At 40.7% G+C, this 15,969-nt stretch overlaps 1 long non-coding RNA gene across 2 annotated transcripts; it reads left to right on the top strand.

The window, feature by feature from the left end:
* The first annotated feature begins 6,476 nt into the window (after nt 1-6,476).
* LOC129196262 (uncharacterized) lies at nt 6,477-15,942 on the top strand. Of its 2 annotated transcripts, none has more exons than XR_008574124.1 (4): nt 6,477-6,559; nt 7,196-11,042; nt 11,846-11,909; nt 12,583-15,942. It is a non-coding gene; the product is annotated as an uncharacterized LOC129196262 (long non-coding RNA). The 2 variants fall into 2 exon arrangements; XR_008574125.1 differs by having other exon boundaries at nt 7,196-11,046.
* Nucleotides 15,943-15,969: the final 27 nt, after the last annotated feature.

Genomic DNA, 15,969 nt, shown 5'->3' with positions numbered 1-15,969 from the left:
TAGACTAGGAAGCTTTTTAAAGCGAGATGTGGTTCTCTGTAGTTTTCCCTCACAATAGGTAACACGTTGTAAGTGGTTGCATCTTGTTACCTAACTGTCATGGTTTCAGAAAAGCTTCCATGAAGCTAGATATCAAGAGGAAGGCACTATTTACTCCTGCTCATTTCCCCACTTCTGAGGTTTTCAAGGACACTCCTCAATTGAGCATTGAGTGTATTTCAGCAAGGATGTGTGAAAACTAAATTAGTACCTTCACGTTAGCTCTCAGCTAACAAAAAAGCAAGCAAGCTGTCGCTTCTTACTTAAATTTTATCTTGAGCCTAGGCCTGAGTTTGTCCGTCCTAGACAACTGTAGGTGTTGACTTAAAGATGCTACATGAATAAGATTGCATTGAGTATCCTATCGTCTGTTTGATGCCTTTTTTTTGGGTCTACTACTGACAACCTTTTGCCATTACGTAGGAGGTTTTGCTCCGATTTTGCCATTATTTTGTAATTTCTGTCAAAGTCATAGAGGTCTGTCAGTCTGCATTGTGTATGTTGAGAGCACCGGATCTTGTCACTGCTTTGTTGGAGGATCTCCGTGAAGTGGCGTTGCTTATTCATTGGAGTTCAACTTCCTTTGTAGGTCTGGCCTTTTTCCTTTTCAGTCCTTTCATACAGTAAGATGACTATGTTTTTGGATGCAAGTGATCATGTACTATATTTTCAGGCTGCCCCTTGGAATTACTTCGCAACACGCTGACATAAATTGATACATATGAAAAATCCCACATTAAATTGATGTAATTAAAATAGCCACAAGTTATCCTCGCTCCGCTAAAGGCATACAATGCTCTGCTGCAGCTTTTGGTTTGTGGATGCGAGTAAGACGACAAAAGGATCCAGATATTTTATCTGCTCACAGGAAAAAGTCACATTTACACAACAGTAAAAAGGCTCTGAATGCAGCATGGATTGGTTGGCACATTTGGAACTGAGCGCCTGTTAAAGGCCTCCTGTTGCAAAGTGGATTTTGGAAGCTGAGGATATTTGGCATGTAGTCAGAACCACACAAAATATTGTGGTTTTGAGACTTCAGGGTCCAATTTTACCTTAGCAAAATAGATAGCATGACTGTCTTTGGGCTTCATGGCAGGCAGGTGAGCTTCCAGTTTGCTAGAAGGTAAACGCCATTAACCTGTACCTATAAATATTTTGTTACTCCCAGTGACAACGGTCGTTTGAACTGGCATAATGAGAAAGGAAATACTAATAACAGTGAATCTATTCGGGCCCAGTAGTTTTAAGAAGATTTTGTTCTCCGAGTACCTCAGAGTCAGAATAGCTTTGCATTTAATTATCCGTGCACTAATACTGTGTCCCAGCACAGGCTGGATGAAAATTTGGCAGCGTTTTGTTCCCCAGTGATTTATCAGACCTGCTATGGTAAAGCTGTATGCATCTCCAGCACCCCACATCTACTCCAGCGCACTGCCCGTTCTCTGCCTGAACACCGATCATGGTGGAAAGAGTAAGTGTTTAGAATGCGATGCAACAGTTTCATCAAGAGAAATCGAAAGTCGTTGTCTTAGCAAACTCTAGCTAGAGGCTGGGTGGCTGGCATCTTGGAAGAGAATGGGAAATGAATCTCTTGCAGTTGGGAAAAGAATCAGTGCCAGGTTCCATGTGAGAAGGTGCTTGCACCACAAAGGAAAAAGAGCTGCTGTCTTTTTATCTTGCGTGCCTGTGGTTACAGTTATTCCATTAATTTTTGGGAGGTAAATGTTAAGCGCGTGGTGAAGATTACTTCGGAAGTCTGACCTTTTCCATTTTCTTCTTTCTCTTCCTTTAGTTGAGTGGGGGAGGTAGTTACAGAATTGCCAACAAACCCTGTGAGGACCAGATAACAATAAGGTGATAGTACACACATAACAGGCTTCATCCAGTTAATCCCAGGACAGTCACCCGGATGCGTTTATAGCAGATAATCTAAACACAAACGTAACGTTCTAATCTCTGTCATGGTGACTCAGTAACAGATGCTGAATGCATCATCTGTTTTAACCTTAAGGCAAACCATCAGCATCTGTTACAGAGATGTTTAAGACAGTGTTTTGGAGGTATTGCTTTTATTTTTATTACAATTGCAATCGCATTTCACAGTATTCAACTGTCCCTTGAAATTCTCAAAAGTAAGAACGGCAAGCGGTGTAAAACATGGAATAATTTCAGACGCAGTCAGAGCAATTAAGGAAGTTAAGGATAGTAAACCTGATCCTCTGGTTTTCTTTGGATGCTGTTTCTGGTCAAGAAGCCTGTTGTCTAGAGTATACCTGTGGCTCTTCAAAAATTATTAGACTGGAATATAAATATCTGGTTATGTATCAGAGGTTGCTGGAGCCTATTTCTTTTTCATCTTTTTATTGTGGGTGAAGTGGTTCTGTGGTCTGCAGCCCTCCAGACACAGCAGTTGTGGATTGCTGTTCCTTTTTCTGGATACTCTGAAGTTATGCTTCTTATTTGCATATGCTGTTTAATGAAGGGAATTCTGCACTGTTGTCTACTTAGAAAAACAAAGGATGATTGCCTCTGTTTAAAGTCTGCACTCCTCCTTACAGGCAAGAAAAAACAAAGTACAGAGTGCTATTTCTGAGGAGTTAATATCCCGAGGAACAGTGACTTTCCTTCTACAAAATGCAACTGCAGTGTAGGAGATCACTGGGTTCAACTTTTGATAGACTGGTATATTTTAGCCACCTAGCATTAGCAAATAATTCACTATAGTCATTCCCTTGAAGAGAAAAATAAGATTCACTGACTTCCACTAGGAGATGAGAACAAATTCCATATAGCTCCTGAAATGTTGCCAGCTGATCCGTCAATGTAAGATTTATTCTCAGATGGCGTCATGTTTCACCTTTATTGCTCATTTGATTGTTTTTAAATTTTAGGCTTTAAATATGCCAGGATGGTTAATCTGTAGGCTTAGGGGATTAATGTCAAATAATAAGTTCTCCAAAGAGGGGTAAAGAAACCCAAATTTCAGTCTGTGGGGGAAGCGTGACTCCATGACACAAAAAAGAAACTGAATGTTAATTCAAATACCGAACAAAACCACGGCAGAAATTTCTCAGCCCAAGACTCCCAGAGGACATGGACAAATAACTACAAAATAAATACTAAGGAATCTTGGACATAAAGAAGTTCTATAAAAATGTAATGCTGCCAAAAATATCACCTCCCACCCAGTCCAGATAACAGGTGACATTTGTACGGGGTCTTTCATATTCAGAAGACTTTACATAAAAAGCCAGATTCAAAGTTCAGAAAAATCAGAGGGCTAAGTTTGGTCGCCTAATTTTAAAAGAGTGATGTGGAAAAACCTCTGCGTATCTACTGCGCTACCATCAGCTGTCGTCTTACTCTTTTATTTTAAAGTTAATTAAGTCCCTAGAGATGCAGCAATCTTGGCAGGGCTTAGCTGTTGAGTACACAGAGCCATGAGCCTCTGAAATGAAGCGGTTGCCTTCCCTGAGCTTCTCAGTAGGTAAATCGGGTCAGCTTCTAGGAATGCAGCGATCACCTCTGGCGATCCCAAAGGGATTGCATCCAACAAATGTTCTCAGAACATGGTTAATGCTGGCCTGGAGGTTAGAGGGCCTCAGAAGCAATGGGGTGGGCTTTGCTTTGCTCTGCTCTGCACCAGTGCCCACTCCTAACATGATGGGTTGGCAGTCAGAACACTCTCTCAGAAGGTGGGAGATGTGAGTTATTATGGTTTTACGGAAAGAAGAAATTCCCCTTGTGCCTCCTGCTTCCTGGACAGGCGCAATAAAAGCAGAGGCAGCGTAGGGAACGAGTGCCGTCGTGCAAGCAGTTGGGTTCCCTGCCCCATTTCCAATGAATGGGGGCTATAGAGAATTCTGAAAACAAAGTTGTGGGTGCCTACTATGGAGAGACTGGTTCCAGGCCGTGAATCCTACCTGGTTCCTTACAGACTTGAGTAAAATACCCAATTTCCAGTGAGCTATAAGATTTCAGGTATGCTCTGCCCTCACTGCCACTTTTTGGGTAGTCTTTGGTGGTTAGACTGACCCGGTTGAACTTCCCTCCATGTGGCACGACCATTGCTCGAGTGCCTCGTTCCCCACGTGTTGCGGTACATTTAATCTTAGCACATGGTTCTGAATTCCACAATTGAGATCAACCATGCAAAACTTAGGTGTTTCAATCATTGACTTAAAATCGTCAGGAAAGATTTAAAATGAAGACACATGGAATTCAGTAGAACTATGATTATTTAAATCAGCTGAGAGAGGAACTTCCCTGAAAATTATTGGCAACACTGGTAAATTTTGATACCATTATTTTTTATCAATTGAGTTGCATAATGATTTAAATTCCTCACAAAAATACGTGTAAAATTATGGCGTAGAATCGAAGTTCATGATCTTTGTGCAATCTGTTTTCCTCACAAAATGTAAGAGCAGAGAAAGCGGAGGAGCTCCACAATTCCTCTTCATCTTCCTCCCCTGTTGTTCTCCTCTCCTCTCCTCCCCTTGCCCTTGCCCTTCCCCGTTATTTCTGCCCCAGAATATGACCTACAGCTGTAGGCTGTGGAGGAATACAAGTGGCTTTGAGGAGACACCATTCGTTTCCACTTACTGACAAAGCATAATTCAGAGACTTTGTGCAATCTGCAGACTTACGAATCAGATGTAAACCCAGTTAGCTTCAGTAAAAATTATTCCTCAGTCTCTCTGACTGTTAACAGGAAAATTACTGTTTGTTCTAGTTAGTGACAAAAGTAATCTACTGCTAAAGCTTGTTTTTTCTTCTTGTTTTAGGAGACTTTCAAGTAAAATTTCACTTGACCTTACTGTGATGTCTCCATGAACTGAACTTACTCTGGTGACAGGTAAACTGTAACTGCATAGCTATAAATATTTAATGTTGCTGTATAAACTATAAGTACATACAGGAGTACACGTATCACTTGCTAAAGTGTTTAATTACATAAGTTCTATAAGTATAACGAGAAGACTTTGTTTTCATGGTAGCCTCTAGTCTTCCATCTCCCCGAAGAATTACAGGAGGATGTTGTTACATTATGCGTCAAATGAAATTGAAAATAAAGGTCAATGTAGGTAATGTGAAGCAATGCACCAGGATAAAAAAAAAAAACAAAACAAGCCCCTCAAAAACCTAATTTTACATTTATATTAATTGGCTCTGAGCTGACTATTAAAAATCTGGAAAAATACCTATAATAGTCATTGGAAGTTTTGGCTTTTAATTAGTCTGTAACGGTGAAAAAAAGCAAGGTGACTTGCAGAACAAATTCTGTCACTGTAAAAATTCCCCGTGCACACGTGCAGTTCTCATTCCACTGCTTCAGAAGGAATACAGTAGAACTGGAAAAGCTTTAAAGAAGGGTGAGGACAATGAAGAGCATGCCATTATTTTTCATGCAGAAGCAGCCTAATAAATTGAACACTTTAGTCCGGAAAGGAGTAAAATAATGGGGGAAAAAAGGACAGAACTGGTAGAATTCTGTCATGGGAGGCATTGCAAAGGTAATGCTAGTGTGCTTTCTACAACATGAGAAGTAGGGGGCAACAAAAGCCACTCTCAGAGAGAAGATGACTGGTCTTCCTGTTGCCGTAGAATGTTGCGAACATGGGACGTTTGTAGGGGTTCAAGGGAAAAATGAACGCATTCCTGGAAAGAAAATCCAGGGAGGACCAGTGCTGTCTTCTGATTTAAGAAACCCCTAAAATGCAAGTTTCTGGAGGGTGAGAGAATATTCTGGAGCCCTTTAGTACGTGTATGTTCTAATCTTCTACACTGCCATGGTTACCCTTTAGTCGTGATTGTAGGAAGCAAGATATTTAGCTAAACAGATGTTTAGCCTGATTCACTGCTTATGTGAAGGTACTTTGTGTTGGAGGGAAGTTAAATATTTGTCACATCTACTTGCCACAGTGTAATACGGTATTTATTGAAAAAGAAAGTCTGGTTATGAATTAATATTGAACAAGACAGTTGAAAGCGGACATTTTCTTTCCATTCAAGTTTTTTTGCTTTTCACTTCCATAGAGGGTTGAGTGGAGGAAGAAAAACCTGCTTTCGCGTTGCTTATTTACGTGCGGCTTTTATACTATTCAGTTCTGGACAAACAGTGCACCGGCACTTCAATCTGTGAGCAGAAAGCAGTTGGCTACCTGAGATACCGATGACTGTCAGTGTAAGCACAAAAAACAGTGAAAGGGTACAGAAAAATCGTGGCTGCTTACTGTAGCACAAGGATTCCTAAGAGCGAGAGAGTAATTTTTACATCCTGTTATGTTTCTGGTGATTACATATATGTAATATATAATATATAGCAAATAATATAAATATAATATTTTCCATCTGGCATTATATTATATGTAATGAACATATATCATTATATATATTTCTGGGTGACGCTGTTAGTCATAAGATTTCGTTTTAGGTAGTCCTACGTGGAGCAGGTCTAGCAGCACCTGCAGGAACTAGTTTTAAAGCAAACAGAGGCGATGCTCAGGACGCGGAGGTAAGAACATTAGCATACCTGGGCAGCAGTTTCCAAACCTTCTGTGAATTTTGTGCTGAGAGTGCATTTTACCCATCCAAAACGCACCTGGGGCTCAGTGCTAGCAGCTGCTTCCCCTCTGCTGATGCAGCCATCGGTGACTCACTAGGTGGTGCAAAATCTCTCTAAACCTCACGTCCTCCCTGTGCAGAACCTGTGACAGGAATTAGAAGCAGTCGCAAAAATTGGATAGACATAGTTTCATAGGTTTCACTTAAAAAAGGCTAATCAGAACCTGACAACTAGTGAATTCAACTAAAAAAAAAAAAAGTGTACTGCAGTTGGTTATTTTTAATATCCAATTTTTAGTTTATTGGAAAATCCTCCGCATTTATCAGTTTTACCTTGATCTCCGGTGACTTACGATAAAAAGGAGACTGTAGTAACCTGGAGCTGTTTCCAGTCAATGATATGGTTATCATCAGCCTTCAAAAAGCCTTGCATAATGGTCGCAAGTCCAAAAATTTTTGGAGAAAAATACGCCATTAATGAAATGCCACGCGCATTTCTATGAGCGGTGGGGGTGAGAGGATCTGACCATTTGTTATGTGCTGATGTCACTCACTTTAAACGTAATTCCGTATGCGTGCTTCACAGGTGCACGGATCACCAGGAAAATGCTTCGCGCTGGTTCTACACCATTACAGCTCACTCCGAACACCGGAGGCCCGAGCGTGACGGCTGGGGCTGTGCTGATGAGGCAGCGTTAGACTCTCTGTGCATGTCCGGGCATTTACGCTCTGCTGTGGGAAACCCTTCTTGAGTGACATACTTTTTTTTTTTTTTTTAACTCACTTTTCCTGGTTTCCATGCCTCATCGGACTGATGAGTGGCTTGGTGGAAGAAAGAGAGAGTGTCCCTGGAGAAGATTTCTAATTTTGCTCCCTGGGTGAGCAGAAACTTTTACAGAGCAGGCTTCAGGCTGATACTGGTGGAGGAGGGCTGGGAAAGGTCAAGGACCCCTGAATCTTGGCTCTTTTTTCAGTGACTTTGTTGGTAAAGCCCCGTAGACATTCTCCTAGGCTCTCTGCTTGAGACGAGAGACAGATCATTTCCCCCTCTAGATTTATAAGACTGTTTAAGGTTATGGCATCCTTAGGACCCATGAGGCAGCCAGGATCTATGGAAATAGCTGGGAAAACGGCGAACGCAGAAAGGGACCGAATGCTGCCGGTTTTGTAAAAGCAACGATAGTTTCAACTTAGACAGCAGACACGCCTGTTTGCCGCAGGCATAAGCTTGAACGATCTATACTTGGATGGCAAAAATCCTGGAAATTTTGTTTCTCTAACTCCAAAACATTCTGGTTTTACTATTTGGTTTTTAAAAATAATATTGTCCTTTTCGAGGCGCACATAAATATAGCGATGCTCCTTCTGTGTCTTATGTATAACACTAGCAAACAAAGTGTCAGATTGCTTAAATGAATGTTGTGCGTAGCAGTAGATTTATTAAATTGTTCCATCTTGGTTTTAAATAAATTTTTAAAAGTTGGGGTATTTTGAAATCAAAGCATTCACAGTGGTATAGGGTTTTTTTCCTTAAATTGGTGAGACGAAGCATTTAATTTGGAAAATTACCTCTTCTGACAATTGTAGGAGAGTTTATACAAACAGAGCATTTAATTTTAAAGTAGAAAATCTAAATCGTGTAAGTATTGTCATCTATTTTCATGCTCTGTTTAGACAGTCTTGCAGGCTACCAAAGTACATATTCTGGAATGTTGAACATCGTCGGTTTTCTTTGATACCAGAGATGGATGAGGGCACGTATCAGAAATCTTTGTGTGTTTTTGTGCCCCTCTCCCCCGACACACACTCAGGCAGGGTGCTCGTGATGGTGGAAGATCCAGGAACCCCAGGAAGGCCCTATTTGCTATGCAAGGTTAAAACACACCAAGTTTAATTTAATATTCTGGTGGTTTTTATGGAAAGTGGAAACAGATGGAATAGGCAAAGGAATAGTCATCATGTGTCTGACGCTAACCGGGGCGGGGGGGGGGGGGGAAAGCAGCTATTCCCACATTGGTGTTTGCCTTTTCTTCTTGAAGATGTTCATGCAGTTCAACATTTGTTTTAAAAAACTTAATGAGCGCATTCGTATCTCTGGGCTGCTGGCCTGTACGAATTGCATACGGGTGGCCTCGCAGAAGGGTGATTGTCTTGCATGGCATCGGTCATGGCACTAAAAGATGCTTTCTTCGTCTGAAACCGAGTCTTAGTTAAAGCAGGGAAATGAAACGCAAGTAACTGACTGTGATAAGATGAGCAAAAGTCTGGTTCATCAGAAAATAGTATTATTTTTGTCTAAGACTTTTTCATATTAGAGAGGAAATTTGGTAGTGCCTTTCTTGGTACCTACGAGGAAGCGGTGAGAGGAAGCACAATTCTGCGCACGTCTCTGCTGACACTGAAATATGTTAAAAAAGCTCACGTAGATGGCAGGAACAGTACTACCAAAAAGCGTCTGTAATCAAGAATCAGTGAATGAATTCTAGTAACACACAAACAGTGTATCTGAATGACAAAAATTCCTCGTTTTTCTTATTAAAGGAAGTATTTTTTTGGCACATGCAAGGTAACCTAAATAAATGTTTTTGGAAAAATACAACTGCTGTATGAAATTATTTTTCTTAACCCATCACATTGAATTGCGTTATTCCTGTGTCTGTTAATATTGGAGCTCAGGTTTCGTTGCAGAAGATTTCGTCTTCTTTCACTGCCTGCTTATACAGTTCATCCTTGTGAGTAAGGCTTTTTCCACATCTAGAATATTTCCTGAGCGTAGTTCACTTCCTTTGCACCATGTGAGTACTGGCACACCAATCAGACAGCTGGATTTTATCTGTTCTCAACTGCAAGGAAATTAGTTTTAAGAATTCTTTGTCTAAACCAGCATGCAATGCAATTCTTGTATAGTTGTACTGATTCATGAATTACTAAGATCAAACTTATAAATTAACCATAGCTAAGACTTCCACCCTTCTTTTGCTATTTTCAATTTTTTCTTAACTGTGTCATATTATACATCCTATTGCTGCTCAGCATTTATATGTATTTGGACTTCATCTGACCAGAAGTTGTTTGATTTGACAGATTTTTTTTTTTTTATGTTATTTGCAACATCAAAATATGTTGCTATGGAAAAAGTTACGAGTTCTAATTAAAAATGCAGAGGTCACAAGTTTCCCAGAACCAGTAGGGCATAGATCCTAGGAGAAAAGAATCACAACATAAAAAATCCAGAGATATGTCAATCTGCAACTTTCCAGATCTGAAAGGAGAACAGCAAGCATTCAAAAAAAAAAAAAACCCCAAAAACCCAGCAACCCACGAGACTGAAATTTTGATCGAGCTCCCTTGCGTTCATTCAGATGCTGTATGTCTCGCTTCCCGCTGGCACAAGCTGCTTCTGGAATTCATGCAGAGCACTGATATTTGAAATGTCATCCCAATACAACTTAAAAAGAGGAGAGAGAAAAATTAGATGGAAATTAGTAGAGAGAGAAATTAGACCTGCCTGGTCATCCTTTCAAATGAAATACCAGTACTGAAATAATCTCTGTGTAATGGCGTTGAGCGTTTTGTCAACCACACGCGTCCGTCACTTCCTTTGAAAGTTTGTCCGTGTTCAGTTGTCTCATCGACTTCTCTTCCATACCTCTTTAGGTGGTTTAATTGTTCACAGTTTCCCCTTTTGTAAATTTTCATTTGTAAACAATTATTGTGTCTTTCCACTCCTTTTGCTCCGGTTTAGCCAAACGAATTCCTGCTCCGTACCACTGATGTGAACACACCTGGTCTGTGCTGCATTGGAGATTTCTGCAGAAGCGTGTTACGTGACATAGGCAAGACGTAACCATTTTTGCTCAGGATGTATTAAGCTTCTAATCTTTTTACAGTGTTGGAGCTCTCAGTGCTTCCACTGCAGTCATTCTTGGTTGGTTTTTTTTTTTTTTTTTATTTTTGAAATGACAAATATGGTGGAATTGTCATCGAAGTTTGCGGTCTCTGCCCTCCAGTAGTAGGGCAAAGCAGTCTGTCTCTTTGAACTCGGTTCCGCAATTCAAAAGCGGCGATGTGTTGCTACTACAGCACGGTGCCAAGTTATCTCCAGTTTCCTCTCGGGATAGCTGCTAAGTATCTGTCTGTCTTACGGAGATGGAAAGCTTGCAGTCCGATGGGTCCTGCTCACCCAATTACTCTTCTAGATTTAAAAAAAAAAAAAAAAAAATTTAAATGTCATTTCACTGATGACTGAGCTTGCCAAAGTACAAAATGTCTGTGAGCGCAGCACTTTGTTCTCCAGCGAGAAGCTGCCGTTTGCCAGCAGGTCTCGTTATGCACGTGTGCAGCTTCGTGTAATCAGCCAAGATTCACCCTGAGGTTCACGTGGCCCTTAGAGAATCATTCTCGTGAATGAAGGACAATCAGAAATGTTCCTGGTAGGTAAGCAGACAATTGTTTTTATGTATGTTTTGATAAACCGTATGTGAACTTTTGCTTAAGGTTTCAGTTATCTGCTGAAGATCTTACAAAAGGTACAGCATGAGCCTCGTGAGGTAGACTTACCATTCCAGTTTAATGCATGTATGCATATGGGATTTTTTTTCCTCTTCTCCCCAGTTCCTACGAGAATTCTATACTTGTTTTGTTGCCAGTGTTATATATAGCTCAGTATCATGACTGTGGCCTCCGGCCACATCCCTTAAACTGAGGAGATAGACAGTCAAGTGGAATACCAGAACATGAAGCCGACTTTGTTGTTAGCATAGCTCTTTTTTCATAACTACAGAAACTGGCATTGGGATTCCGTATTTCAAAGCCTATCTGCATCATTTTAGTCTAATAGAAAATGCCATAATTGATAAAGCAACAATAGATATCTGCCCCCACCCCACTTTTTAGGTTTTAAACTACCATATCTAATTAGGATGAGGGTTAGATGCCTTCTGAGGGCTTACAAATGCTGATCTATAGTTTTATGAATGTGGAAAATGCCATTCTTCTGCATTTAATGAGTCTTGTATATATTTGTGAGGTCTATGAACTAATGACCATGAAAAATTCTAGGCAGCTGCCTTGAAACTGTTTTACCAGCCATTTCCTTTTACCATTCTTTGTTTTTTAACAAGGCGAGACGTTTTCAGATAGTTACAGAATATATTCAGGATCGGGATCCACAATCAATGTCTTTCTATTGAACTGAAGCAGCATCAGATCTTAACTTCCTTGCTTTAATTCTAAGCCACGCTAGATGAGAGGCTGTGAATTCAGATGACAGTTCAGAGGACAGCCGTACTTCTGAGAAGGTACAAACTTTACGCTTTACCCATTTCTACATTAATCATTTACTTTATCCTTTTTAATAAGTGTTCAAGTTAAGCTCATAATTTAAAAACCCTCCCTATGTAATATTAGAGACTGAAAATAAGAATTTTCTCATTTTTGTGCGCAGATAGTACAGATCTGTTTTCTATCACAAAGCAAAAAAACCCCAACATACTACAGTCATTTTACATAAGCATGGTATTTCCATTTTCCCATGTTAATTGTGGAGGTATTGTTACTGCTGTCTGTCTTTCCTCTGAATTTTATTTTTTAAAAAAACAAGCAAGATACTTTGAAAGAGCAGTATGCCGAAGGGAAGCGGTGGAGATTTTTCCTTGAGTGGAGCCTCCTGAAAAAGTTGTCAGCCTGGAAGATTTCTAAAAGGCAAGAAGCCGGAGTAAAACTGTTGCAGAGAGCTTGGAGTAACAGCGCAGGCTCCGTAAACTGATTTTGTACTAAAAATTCTCATTCAGAGTGTTGCTAAGTGCAAACAGAAATATTTTTCTGTTAGTTGCCAAACAAGTGGAAGACTTTCAGAGTTTCTTTTCACCATTTGGAACTCTAAAAAGGGGGGCGGGGGGGGGAATTCTGTCTAGCCTATCAGGGTCTGGTTCCCTTAGCAGGCTTGTTTTAACCCCGTTTGTGTTTCTCCAGCAAGGGCGTAAAACCAACATCAAACCAGCAGTCTCATAACTGGAACCCATTTTATTCAAGTACAAGGCAACGGAACAACGTGAGCTGATAAGCAAGGCGTTCCGTCTTCTGAAACAGAATCGGATGTATACTGGAAATGAAAACAAAATGTAAAGTAATTCCACGTGAAGACTTTCACAGCGAAGTTGGGCCAAAGAGATTTCTCGCGTGCATCGATGATTTCAGTTAACGAAGACAATTATGTGGAAATGTTTTTATGTGATTATAGGATGAAAAAAATCTGCGAAGTCATTAAAAGAACCCTCCGTTTCAGAACAAACCATATAAGGTGCACAGAATTCTGCCACGCTGACATAGACTAGGCAGTAGACCAACACTTAAAGAAAAAAGGCCCCTTTGGAACCGAGAAGTAGCTGTCCTTCCCTTTGTGCTTCCCTTTCAGCGGTCATCCTACCACTCTTTCTTTCCTGAGTATTTTTACAGCTCCGTTCTGTACGTTCTAAGGTCTGTTATGTCTATTAATGGGTTTTTGAAGGCCCTAAGGCTGTAGGAACACACACTGGTATTTTCACTGAACCTGCCTGTATGAACGAGATGATATTTAAGCCATATGCTCAAAAAACTTTGCCAGTCAGTACTGAATGGCTCTAGTTGGCCCTTATGGCTGCACCGAGAAGAAGCAGGCATACCTGGGGATGACCGGCTCTGCTCTTGAAAAGGGAGCTGGAAAACTCAATTGAGGCACGTTCAGAATAGAAGGTAGCTGTGGGTGGCAAATTTGCATCTAGAAAGCCCTCAGAGAGGCATTAATTAGTTCCAGGTAGGGACCTCGCAAAGGTATGGATGACAAGGGTGAGGTTTTTTAGTATCAAAGCTTCTTGGATTTTATTTTTGACCTTCTTAACAGCTAGAATACTTGGGTATCAACTGTGACCGGCAGATCTCATGCTCCTCTGGAGAAGAGGGACTACTCTGGAACTTGGGTTTAGTTGGAAGCGCGTTCTTAAAACAGTGCTGCCGTTACCCCAGAGCCACGCTGGTTTTGGGCTAGAAAACTAGCTCTGCGGGAGACAGTTGGCCTTCCTGCTGGAATGTACGTCTGGAAGATTAAATTGTAGAAGACAGCTGTAAGAGCTCTGTCAATACTTAGAGGAGGTGACGGGTCAATTACGACAAAGACGACTTCTGGGCTTGGGAGAAAAGACTGTGGTAAGAAGACTTCTGGGCTTGGGAGCAACTGGTTGAGCACTAGCTCTAAGTCTAGGCAATAAGGAGCACGGCACGAGCAGGCTCTTGCGACGCTGTGGTCAAATGAGAGGGCTACTTAATGAAAGAGGAGTTATCTGCAATATGCATGAGGTCTGTCTGGATTAAAGGGGTACACAATAGGTGTGTATCAGTAGGCAGATTGCTTCTCTCACTCTGTAATTTTCTCCTCACCTCCGACAGCAATCCTGCAGGCGCTCTTGTTCCAGACTCTCAAGTGCATTTGCGTTACTTTGTCCCTTGACGGTCAATGTTGGCATTGCAGCGTGAACCGTCAAATGGAATTCACAAACAGGAGCATGAGTTTGTATTGATTTCTGTGCTGTGACAGATTATGCCACAGGCTAGTTTCAGTGTAAGGGCTAGAAATAAAATCTGGGAATTTCCCTTATCATAATGCAAGTCTGGATCCTAGAAGGATCTGGCCAGTGTCTGAGTTAAACATGTTGATATAAATAAGTCCTTGCCAACCTTTAAAAATGCAAGCATGCTTATGCAGAACTGTAATCAAACCCCATTTTTTTGGTTGTAAACTATGAGTCGATTTACTAATGTCAGACTATAGATTAGATACGACTTGCCAAAAATAACTATCAAAGCAGGTCACCACTGTGCAAACGAGACAAGTTTTTTCCAGAGGCTGTGCTCGTACTATCGTGGCATTCTGTGTTGGTTGTGTGAATTAAAACGTAAGCTCAGTGCAATTTAGGACAAATTAAGTGTCTTTTTACTATACTGTTAAATACTATCCTACCTGAGCTGACTGCTTGTGGCTGTTATTTTAAAAACACACGCTTTTTAACAAACTGTGCACTTGCTAGATTGGTGGCCTACGATCGGATCAGTTGAATTGGAAAAAGCAATTTAGCCTTTTATTTGCTGTCTGCTGAAGCTGATCTGATATGATGCAGTCAAGCTGACCTCCTGAGAAACCTCCCAGTTTAAATTTAGTCAATAATTTGGGATTAACCAACATGCTGATCTTCACATTCTGAGCTCTGTACGAGTTAAATGTGTGTCTTTGATCGACTTTCGACAAAATTTGCAATGAAAAGAGCAGTGTTTTTGCTGTGGTGCTCAAGCTTTATTCTGCTGGTGACGTTGCTCCCTTGTCATATCCCCTATAAGAAATTCTGGGTAAATACATGCTTATAGGTGCAGGTAAAAAAAGACACAGAATAGTTTACCAGTACATTCTCCTGGTAGCACACACCAAACTCTCCAAGTCCCACTGCTTTCTGTAACCCTAACACCGACTGGACAAAAAAAAAAAAACCTCTATGAAGTGGCTCTTAGTTGCAGTGCTTCATAAAAAAAAAAATCGGAGCCAACTCTCATGCACCAAATGGATTGAGTACCAGTGGTCCCGTGTTTCATCAGTGCCGGTTTAGCATCATGTCATAATCTACAGCAAGAGACAAGTGGTTTTGTTTTGTTGGTTTTGGTTGGTTGGTTGGTTTTCACGCAACGGCTAGAAAAACAGCGTGGAGTTACTACTGAGAAGATGAGGGGGGAATTTCAATAGCTCCTATAAACATACTGGATTTGAAAATTGAAACCAAAGGGAATTTATTATACTTATTATACTTACTTTGTAAGGGAAGTTTCTTCATACATCTCTTACAAAATTTAGTAATGATTATTGCAAGGCTTAGCAATGAGGTTACATCCACTCATTACGCCTGTGCACGTGTGTATTTGAAAACAGGTTGGGAATAAGAATTGGCGTTTCTTGCACCATGACCCAGTATCCCATTGGACAGGTTAGTTCCTGCTTTTGCAAGCTTTAGTAGTGCTTTAATTTACGTATTTACGGGGAGGGAAGTACATAAAGAAGCACCTTTCTCCCAGAAAGAGGCAAGTACCCCCAGCAACAAGGGAGTTTCCTGGGGCTGATTGTACATAAGTTCTTCTTTACTGCTATTTGCAAAGGCAGCATCCAAGGGGAGGAATGCACAATTCTGGCTGCTTGGTTAAGGCCGCTTTAACGTATCTGTGTGGATGTCGAACTTCTTTTTGAAAGAATAAATGCATTATTTAAACGTACATAGTGCCACTCGCTCCTATAGAGCAAAATAAAGATGAAAATATCCTTTGCGCTGTTTTAAGTTAACTTAAATG

This window comes from Grus americana, chromosome 25 (assembly GCF_028858705.1).
Source record: "Grus americana isolate bGruAme1 chromosome 25, bGruAme1.mat, whole genome shotgun sequence".
In the NCBI taxonomy this organism is placed as follows: domain Eukaryota; kingdom Metazoa; phylum Chordata; class Aves; order Gruiformes; family Gruidae; genus Grus; species Grus americana.
This window is presented reverse-complemented; position numbering and strand designations above follow the sequence as displayed.